Source organism: Bos taurus, chromosome 1 (genome assembly GCF_002263795.3).
Source record: "Bos taurus isolate L1 Dominette 01449 registration number 42190680 breed Hereford chromosome 1, ARS-UCD2.0, whole genome shotgun sequence".
Lineage (NCBI taxonomy): Eukaryota > Metazoa > Chordata > Mammalia > Artiodactyla > Bovidae > Bos > Bos taurus.
The window spans coordinates 133,814,829-133,825,117 of NC_037328.1; positions in this window are offsets into that span (position 1 = coordinate 133,814,829).

Genomic DNA, 10,289 nt, shown 5'->3' on the forward strand with positions numbered 1-10,289 from the left:
GCTTTGGTCCCATTGCACAGATGTGTATCATGAAGTCAAAAAGTTCTACAGTTTCAGAAGTCACCCTGGTCTCTGGAGTCATAATATTACCCAGGAACCAAGAGGAGTCATGATTGCTGGGTGATTGTTTGGGATGATCTACATCTTGTTACTCAAAGTGAGGTCCACAGACCAGATCCATCATCAACACCCTCATTAGAAATGCAGGATCTTAGGTCTCCCCCAGACCTTACTGGACCAGAATCCCCAGGTGATTTGTAAAGCACAATAAGGTTTGAGAAGTGCTGGTCTATACCCACTGACTCCCATGCTTCACTCAAGTCAGCATTTAATGAGCACCCTCTGTGCTCCAGGCATTGTGCTGAATATTGGATATAATGATGAATAATGCACAGTCTTTTCTAATAGTTTGCTCACAGCTTATTTACTTCTTAATTCTTTCTCTAGTCTCTCTCCAACACTCTGCATTCCAGCTTTTGCCCTATCTCTTCATTTAAATACTTCCTTTAAAGTCCACTAATGACCTGCTTGTTGTCAAATTCAATTTTTTCCTCTCTTTAGCATTTAATGCTTCTGACCAACACCTACCACTTAAAAGCTGTCCTTTCTTGGTTTTGCTGATGTTACACCATCTTTGTTTTACTTTTCTCTCACTCCTTCCTCTTGCCTCATTTACTAACTTGTCTTCTTTCCCAGGTTTCCCTCCCACCTCACTTCTTACTCTCTCACCAGGTTATCTGATGACATGAGTTTCTTTTATTATAGCATCCTTGGCCCTCTAGGAATCCCAGGACTGTCGATATGAAAGGGGGATCTTGGATATCTCCTTCCTATAATCTCTTTTTGAAAAAGTTTCAATTGCTTTCAATAGGAATTTAAATTTGAAAAATGTCCTGAAATGAAATGTGTAGATTTTTGTAAGCATCACTGCTGTGACAAATGATCACAACCTTGGTGGCTTAAAACTAATTTATTATCTTAACCATTCTACAGGTCAGAAATCTGATGTGGTCTCATGGGGCTAAACTCAAGGTGTCAGGAGTGCTGTGTTCTTTTCTGGAGACTCTAGGGGAGAATTTGTTCCCTTGCCATTTCCAGCTTCTAGAGGATGTCTGCATTTTTTTGGCTCATTGCTCCTCCTCCATCTTTCAAGCCAGCAATAGCAAGGTAAGTCCTCCTCATACTGCCACGCTCTGGTTTACTGCAGCCTGGAAAGTTTCCATGCTTTTAAGAATTTGTGTGATTGGGTCAGACTCACCTGGATAAATTAGGATAATCTTCCATCTTAAGGTTCTTAGCCTTAATCACATTGCAGAGTCCTTGTTATGTAAGGTAACATGGTCACCTTAGGTGCCAGGGATGAGAGCTTCTTTGGGAGTCTATTATTCTGCCAACACACTGAGCCTGAGGACAGCAACGGTTAGAGAAAGGAGAATGGGAGAGTGGCATGTTCCCTGCATGCCTGTATGGTTTCCAGATGAGTTAACAAGACACCTCAGCACGTGCATTGGAAAAGGGGGCTGGAAATGAGAAAAAGGGATGGGCTAAGGCACGGAACACAGGAATCTCAGGCACGGAACACAGTGATCTGATGGCTACAAAGTCTATCCCCTGTCATATGACAGAACAGCACTTTGCACCCATCAAGTTCAAAATTAAACTCATTGTCTCCCTCCTGTCAGTTTTCCTGTGTCTCTGAATGAGATCACTACTTAACTTGTTATTCAAGGCATAAATATTCAGTCATTCTGATTTCTTCTTCCCCATCCACATATAAACAGGTCATGGACTCCTGTCAAGTCTTCTTTGCCTGTATTTCTTAAATACAGTATACAGTTTCTTCAGTACAGACCTAGTTCAGGTACCCACCTTCCACCAAGACCAGAGGTAAGCCTCAATCCAGCTTTCTTACCTCTGTAACTGATTTCAGTTCATCTTCCTCTCTGAGGTCAGGTGATTTTCCACTGGTCTCTTAAGAACCACATCAAATACTTTGAATCCTTCCCACTGCCTTGAGAATCAAGTCTAAACTTGGCATGGTTTTCAAAGCCAGTTTGGCAACAACTTCCATATTTTGCCTTGTTTTTACCTGATTTCATCCTGTTCTTTATACTCCAGCCTAACCAAATTTTTGCTTTTCTTCAACTATGACCTTTCGTTCTTTCATATTTTCGCAAATGCTACTCCCTCCATCTGATCCTACCTCCCAATCCCACAGGACTCAGATCAGCCATTGCCCCCCTTCACCCTCCTGGTAGACTAGACTATAGGCGTTCACCTTGTTTTGCATACATCACTACTATAGCATCTGTCATACTGCCTCGTACTTGTTTGTGTGTCTCCCCTTCTACACTCATCAGGCAGTATTGGTAGGGTTCTTCTCTGTCACCATGGAACTTTATTCACATATTTTGAATCATATAAAGATTTATTGGGGCTTACAGCTATGCCTATTTCTTCACTAGGCCATATCATTCTTTAGAATGATGAGACATCTACACAACATGTACTGCTATTGCTCTGCACAGTGCATGGTGTACTCTAGGTGCTCATGAAGAAATGCTCATGGAGAAATGAATGCTATTTCCTTATCTAAATCTGAGAGCTAAGAAATGAAAGCACTACTTACCCACCCAAGGGAGAAAGACTCACTCTACACTCGCAATCCTGAAAACCTATCGTCCTTGGTCATGAAGATTTTTGCATGCCTCTCTCTGTGCCAAGAAAGATGTAAATGTTGGTTTAAGGGAGGATGAAGGGTCAGCCTAAAAGTGGTGATCTTTGGGGTCTCTGCCTAACTTAGAGTTCTAGAGAGTTATGCTTCTAGGAGAAGCTGATAATGGTTTCTGGTTACTCCTGCTCAGAAGTAATCTGGGATGAATCCTCTATGTCCCCTGCAGTTTTCTATTTGGATGCCCTTAACTTTAATTGCCTTTTGTTCATTTAGTTGATCAATAGTATCTCTTGAGTGCCAAGGCCCATGCAAGGCCAAGCAGAGAAGGGAAGGGAATCAGAGAGGATTCTGACCTTATGGATCAAGGCTACAAGAGGGGAAGACTGTACACAAGAGGTAGCTATGATGAAATGTCATCAAGGTTAACACTGTGCTAGAGAATAAATGGAACTGTGGGGGTCCAGGAGGACTTGGGGTATAATCTGAAGGCAGCTAAGAGCCACTGGAAGATTATAAATAGTATGGTGACATATTGTGGTCAGATGAAGACTGAGGGAAGCTTAGCAATGAGTTGGTATTTCATTTATGCTGGGAAGTGGGGGGTTGGGTTTTATAGCTGGGGAGGTAGTAAGGGCAGGATATTCCAGGAGGAAAGAATGAGAAGAGGAAACATCTAGATGTGGGAAGGCAAGACACGGTGTTAAGAGAACAGCTAATTTCTTATGGGAATTTGCTGCAACCCTTTCACAACCAGTGTAGAAGCCACCCAGATGTGCCCATGGAGCAATAGCACAGTTTTTTTCCAGTTACATGGTCTATACCTTGAGAGGTTCCTCCCAGGTGAATTTACTGAAGGTGACTCGTACCTAGAGAATTGAGAACTTTTGGTTCTGTGCAATATGCTTTGTAAGCTGCTCTGTCACCACAGCATTCTGCTTCTCTAGGCCTGGCTTCCCTGGAGGTAGCCCAATAATGGTGATACATTTATCTCATGCTTAAGTTCCAGGTTCCAGCATCTGTACAACCAAGGGTTCTATTTTCATCCAAATGCCTTGACTGCTTGGGAGAGTCAATTTTAGGAGAAGGAAAACTTCTCATGAAGATGCCATGTAGTTGGTACAGGATTTCTGATTTGCAAATCCTCTGATGATCATGAGGCCCATTTATGGTAAGTATCTTCATTTCAGAAGTCACCCCACGCTTTCATTATTCATACATATAGTGCCTCTCTCTCTTCTGTTCCAGGAGCCATGGTGCTGGCTCAGGGATGTATTCCAGACAGAACTCAGACCTGCCAGATACCCAACTAGCAAAGAGAGATGATGAGCTTTCTGGAGGTTTTAACCAAGGGCCTGGCTGATGAAGACACTGTGGCTAGCAAATGAGGAGAAGGCAGGAGGAAATCCCAAATTTTCAGCACAAGGGGACAGACGGTGGTTGTTTTTGTTCAGTCATTAAGCTGTGTCCAGCTCTTGGTGATCCCATGGACTGCAGCACTCCGGGCTTCCCTGTCCTTCACTATCTCCACAATTTGCTCAAATTCATGTCCATTAAATCAATAATGCCAACCAATCATCTCAGCCTGTGTCAGCCCTTCTTATCCTACCCTCAATCCTTTCAAACATCAGGGTCCTTTCCAATGAGTTGGCACTTCACATCAGGTGGCCAAAGTATTGGAGCTTTAGCTTCAGCATCAGTCCTTCCAATGAATAGCCAGGATTGATTTTCTTTAGGATTGACTGGTTTGATCTCCTCACTGTCCAAAGGACTCTCAAGAGTCTTCTCCAGCGCCACAGTTCAAAAGCATCAGTTCTTTAGCACTCAGCTTTCTTTCTGGTTCAACTCTTAGATTCATACATGACTACTGGAAAAACCATAGCTTTGACTATGTGGACCTTTGTTGGCAAATGTTTCCACTTTTTAATAATTTAATATGCTGTCTAGGTTTATCATAGCTTTTCTTCCAAGGAGCAAGCATCTTTTAATTTCATGGCTGCAGTCATCATCCACAGTTATTTTGGAGCCCAAGAAAATAAAGTCTGTCACTGTTTCCATTGTTTCCCCATCTATTTGCCATGAAGTGATGGGACCAGATGCCATGATTTTTGTTTTCTGAATATTGAGTTTTAAGCCAACTTTTTCACTCTCCTCTTTTACTTTCATCAAGAGGCTTTTTAGTTCCTCTTCACTTTCTGCCATAAGGGTGGTGTCATCTGCATATCTGAGGTTATTGGTATTTCTCCTGGCAAACTTTATTCCAGCTTGTGTTTCATCCAGCCCAGCATTTCACATGATGTACTCTGTATATAAGTTAAATAAGCAGGGTGATAATATACAGCCTTGATGTATTCTTTTTGCAATTTGGAACCAGTGTGTTGTTCCATGTCTGCTTCTAACTGCTGCTTTTTGACCTGCATACAGGTTTCTCACAAGGCAGGTAAGGTGGTCTGGTATTCCTATCTCTGGAAAAATTTTCCATAATTTGTTGTGATTCACACAGTCAAAGGCCTCAGTGTAGTCAGTGAAACAGAAGTAGATGTTTATCTGGAATTCTCTTGCTTTTTCTATGATTCAGTGGATGTTGGTAGTTTGATCTCTAGCTCCTCTGCCTTTTCCAAATCCAGCTTGAGCATCTGGAAGTTCTTGGTTAATGTACTGTTGAAGTCTGAATTGGAGAATTTTGAGCATTACTTTGCTAGCATGTGAAATGAGTGCAATTGTGTGATAGTTTGAACATTCTTTGGCATTGCCCTTCTTTCGGATTGGAATGAACACTGACCTTTTCCAGTCCTGTGGCCACTGCTGAGTTTTCCATATTTGCTGGCATATTGTGTGCAGCAGTTTAATAGCATCATCTTTTAGGATTTTACATAGCTCAGCTGGACTTTCATCACTTTCACTAGCCTTGTTTGTAGTTATGCTTCCTAAGGCCCACTTGACTTCACACTCCAAGATGTCTGGATCTAGGTGAGTGTTCACTCCATTGTGGTTATCTGGGTCATGAAGATCTTTTTTGTAAAGTTCTTTTGTGTATTCTTGCCACCTCTTCTTAATATCTTCTGCTTCTGTTAGGTCCCTGCCATTTCTGTCCTTTTTGTGCCCATCTTTGCATGAAATGTTCCCTTGATATCTCTAATTTTCTTGAAGAGATCTCTAGCCTTTCCCATTCTATTGTTTCCTCTAATTCTTTGCACTGATCACTGAGGAAGGCTTTCTTATCTCTCCTTGCTATTCTTTGGAACTCTGCATTCAGAGGGCTATATCTTTCCTTTTCTCCTTTGCCTTTAGCTTCTCTTCTTTTCTCAGCTATTCATAAGGCCTCCTCAGGCAGCCATTTCCCTTTTTGCATTTCTTTTTCTTGGAGATGGTTTTGATCACTGCTTCTTGTATGATGTCATGTACTTCTGTCCGCAATTCTTCAGGCATTCTGTCTATCAGATCTAATCTCTTGAATCTATTTTTCACTTTCACTGTATACTTGTAAGGCATTTTATTTAGGTCATACCTGAATGGTCTAGTGGTTTTCCCTATTTTCTTTAATTTAAGTCTGAATTTTGCAATAAGGAGTTCATGATCTGAGCCACAGTCAAACCCTGGTCTTGTTTTTGCTGAACATATAGGGCTTCTCCATCTTCGAATGCAAGGATTATAATCAATCTGATTTCAACATTGACCATCTGGTGATGTCCATGTGTAGTCATATCTCGCATTGTTGGAAGAGATTGTTTGTTCTAATCAGTGCACTCTCTTGGCAAAACTCTGTTAGCCTTTGCCCTGCTTCATTTTGAATTAAAAGGCCAGACTTACTATAGAGTAAGAATAATGGATTAAAGATCTCAACGTAAGACCAGAAACTATAAAACTCCTAGAGGAGAACATAGGCAAAACACTCTCCGACATACATCACAGCAGGATCCTCTATGATCCACCTCCCAGAATATTGGAAATAAAAGCAAAAATAAACAAATGGGACCTAATTAAACTTAAAAGCTTCTGCACAACAAAGGAAACTATAAACAAGGTGAAACAGCAGCCTTCAGAATGGGAGAAAATAATAGCAAATGAAGCAACTGACAAACAACTAATCTCAAAAATATACAAGCAACTCCTACAGCTCAACTCCAGAAAAATAAATGATCCAATCAAAAAATGGGCCAAAGAACTAAATAGACATTTCTCCAAAGAAGACATACAGATGGTTAACAAACACATGGAAAGATGCTCAACATCACTCATTATCAGAGAAATGCAAATCAAAACCACTATGAGGTACCATTTCACGCCAGTCAGAATGGCTGCAATCCATAAGTCTACAAGCAATAAATGCTGGAGAGGGTGTGGAGAAAAGGGAACTCTCTTACACTGTTGGTGGGAATGCAAACTAGTACAGCCACTATGGAGAACAGTGTGGAGATTCCTTAAAAAACTGGAAATAGAACTGCCTTATGATCCAGCAATTCCACTGCTGGGCATACACATTGAGGGAACCAGAATGGAAAGAGACACGTGTACCCCAATGTTCATAGTAGCACTGTTTATAATAGCCAGGACATGGAAGCAACCTAGATGTCCCATCAGCAGATGAATGGATAAGAAAGCTGTGGTACATATACACAATGGAGTATTACTCAGCCATTAAAAAGAATACATTTGAATCAGTTCTAATGAGATGGATGAAACTGGAACCTATTATACAGAGTGAAGTAAGCCAGAAAGAAAAACACCAATACAGTATACTAACACATATATATGGAATTTAGAAAGATGGTAACAATAACCCTGTGTACGAGACAGCAAAAGAGACACCGATGTATAGATCAGTCTTATGGACTCTGTAGGAGAGGGAGAGGGTGGGGAGATTTGGGAGAATAGCATTGAAACATGTATAATATCATGTATGAAATGAGTTGCCAGTCCAGGTTCGATGCACGGTACTGGATGCTTGGGGCTGGTGCACTGGGACGACCCAGAGGGAGGGTAGGGGAGGGAGGAGGGAGGAGGGTTCAGGATGGGGAATGCGGGTATACCTGTGGCAGATTCATTTTGATATTTGGAAAAACTAATACAATATTGTAAAGTTTAAAAATAAAATCAAATTAAAAAAAAAAGAATAATGGCTTATACTAAGAATGAAATGTCTGGCTTCAGCGGCATATTAGACATAATAGAACAAATAAATAATTAACTGGAAATAGGACAATAGATATATACAAACTGAAACAGAGAGAAAAAAAATGGTAAATATGAAAAAGAGAGTCTGAGCCATTTGGAGCAAGTGAAAAGTGCATCCCATGGGTATAAGTGAGATCCCAAAAAGAGAATGAGATTGAAGCAATATTTGAGGAAAGATGACCAAGACTTGTTAAAAGACATCAATCCATTTATCTAAGAATCTCTATAAACCCCACACAGATTAAAAGTATGTATATATAAAAGTATGCTTATGCACAAAATTATTATAAACTCAAGTCAGAAGAAAATCTGGATAAGCAATTAGAGGAAAGCAATGCAATAAAATAGGAAGATTACTTTTAAAAGAAATGATGAAAGAAGGTGACTGAAATGTCATCTTTCAGTGATGAAAGAAATTAAGTTCCAACACAGTATTATGTGCACAATAAATATAACCTCAAAAAAGGAACAAAGTCATTTAATAGAGACAAAAATTGAGCAAATATGTCATCAGAAGGTTCACATTAAAAGAAATAAATACTAAAGGAAGTTCTACAGCAGAAGGAAAATTATCTCATATAGAAACAGGTGAAATGGAGAGAAATAAAGAAGATTCAAAAGAATAAATAAGTGGGAAGACAGTGAATACAACTTAATAAAAAATACATCTTGGGTGGGTTTAATAGAAAAGTAAAAATTTAGTGCATTTTTCTGAAAATTGGCAAGCTGAATCTAAAATATATATATAAATGTAAAGAACCAGAAATAGCCAAAACAAGAAAAGTTGGAGTACTTCCACCACTAGCTAGCAAGATTTTCATGAAGCTAACATATTTAAGATTTCATGGAATGGTGCCAGTAAACACAAATAGATCAATGGTACAAAATAGAGAGACTAGAAACAGATTCATTCATATACAGTCACTTGATTTATGACAAAGGTGCAACTGTTGTTTCTGTGGGAAAATAGTTGCCTTATAAATTGCCAGATCAGTTGGATATCCATATAAGGTGAAAAAAGAACCCCCACCCTAATTTACACCATTTACCAAAAAAAAAAAAAAAAAAATTCAGATAAATCATGAACCTAAATCTGAAAGACACAACAAGAAGGCTTCTCAAGGAGAAAACATAGGACATATTCACGACCTTGAGGCAGGCAAATCCTTCTGAAACAAAACACACTGAAAAAATTAACCATAAAGGAAAAAGTTAATAAATTTGACTTCATTAAAATTAAACACTTCTACTCATCTAAATGTATACTTTACAGCATGAAAAATAAGCCTTAGAGTGGGAAAAGATATTTTCAATATGCTTATCTGATAAGTGTAATATATCACATACAGACAGTATATGTGTAATTATACCACATACCTGATGTAAATGTATGTGCATATAATCAGTCATCTCTCAGTATCCATAAGAGATTGGTTCCAGGACCCACCATGGATTCCAAAATTTGGGATGCTTAAGCTCCATAATCAGCCTTTCATACCCACAGATTCCACATCTGCAAATTAACTAACTGCAGATCATAAATATAATATCACATGATCCATAGGCAGTCGGATCTGTGGATATGGAACCCATGAATATGAATATCTGACTGTAATTTTTTTAAGTCAGACCACTAAGCAAGAAGTAAGCGATAAATATGAACAGGATAGTCAGTATCCAAGAGGCTAACAAACCTGAAAAGTTGCTCAGCATTAGTAGTGGGTAGAAAATGCAAATTAAAGTCACAATGAGTTGATACTCTATTCCCATCAGAATGGCAAAAAATGACAAGGACTGACAATGCCAAGTGTTGGCAAGGATGTGGAGCAACTGGAACTCTCACAAGCTTCTATTGGAAGTATATGGAAGTATGTGTTGTTACAACTATTTTGCAGAAATGTTTGTCAATATACACTAAAGCAGAATATATTCATTCCAGTAATTTAACTTCTATGAATTTAACAGAAATGGGATATGTACATTTGATAAATGACTGATAGAGGGCAAAAGAGAAACTTTTAGAGTCCTGTTATGGTATGTCTTCATCATGGTGGTAGATGTATGTGTGTTCACTCTATAAAAATTGGTCAGCTCTATTCTTATGATTTTTCTCTGTTATAATTTAGTAAGTTATACTTCAAAAAAGTTTTACTTCGAGACAAAGAACTAGCACCCAAAGTCTTATATGCATTAAAAACAACAAAACAAAACTCAAAACTACTCACTTGTGGAATTCAGATGACTAGAAGCTAGAGAGATGGCACAAAACAGACTCATCCACGTTTAGTCATTTGACTTATGACAAAGGTATAACTGTGGTTTCTGTGTGAGAAGTCATGATCTTTTCAGTTAAAATTGCAAAACTGGGGTAAAAAAGCATAGGATGATATTTAGGGCCAGAGCTTTCCTCAGGTCTTATCTATCACCCAGACATTATGGGGAG